This window comes from Sinocyclocheilus grahami, unplaced genomic scaffold (assembly GCF_001515645.1).
Source record: "Sinocyclocheilus grahami isolate Dianchi unplaced genomic scaffold, SAMN03320097.WGS_v1.1 scaffold1772.1, whole genome shotgun sequence".
NCBI classification, from domain to species: Eukaryota; Metazoa; Chordata; class Actinopteri; order Cypriniformes; family Cyprinidae; genus Sinocyclocheilus; species Sinocyclocheilus grahami.
The window spans coordinates 123,055-123,651 of record NW_015506951.1 but is presented as its reverse complement, the minus strand read 5'-3'; the positions used below and the strand labels follow the sequence as shown (position 1 = coordinate 123,651).

General features: G+C 33.2%; 1 pseudogene; it reads right to left on the bottom strand.

The window, feature by feature from the left end:
- Positions 1-597, bottom strand: part of LOC107572546 (differentially expressed in FDCP 6 homolog) — a 21,551-nt pseudogene that overhangs the window by 11,713 nt on the left and 9,241 nt on the right.

Sequence of the window (597 nt, the reverse complement as noted above, 5' to 3'; positions counted from 1 at the left end):
TGGCCGGGTAAAAATCCCCCCCCCCCCCCACCCGTATCGAAAACGTACCGAACCGCGACACCACTGTATTGTATCGAACCGAACTGTGAATTTTGTGAACCGTTACCCTCCTAGTAACATATTTTTCTTAAATATATACATGCATGTTTGTGTTTATATACGTAATAAATATACACAGTACACACACACACACATGTATTATGTAAACAAAAACTATTCATTTAGATGCAATTAATCGCGATTAATCGCTTGACGCACTAATATATATATTTATGTTGTCTGAGCTCATTTAAATGGGTGTATATATTTACATATTAAAGAATGTATAATTAAATGTCAACACTGACAAACTATTTAACACTAAATGGGACCCTGGAGCACAAAACCAGTCATAAGGGTCAATTTTGTGAAACTGAGATTTGAATAAATCATATTTCCATTGATGTGTGGTTTGTTAGGATAGGATGATATTTGAAAATCTGGAATCTGAGGGTGCAAAAAAATCTAAATATTGAGAAAATCATCTTTAAAGTTGTCCAAATGAAGTTCTTAGCAATGCATATTACTAATCAAACATTAAGTTTTGATATATTTACG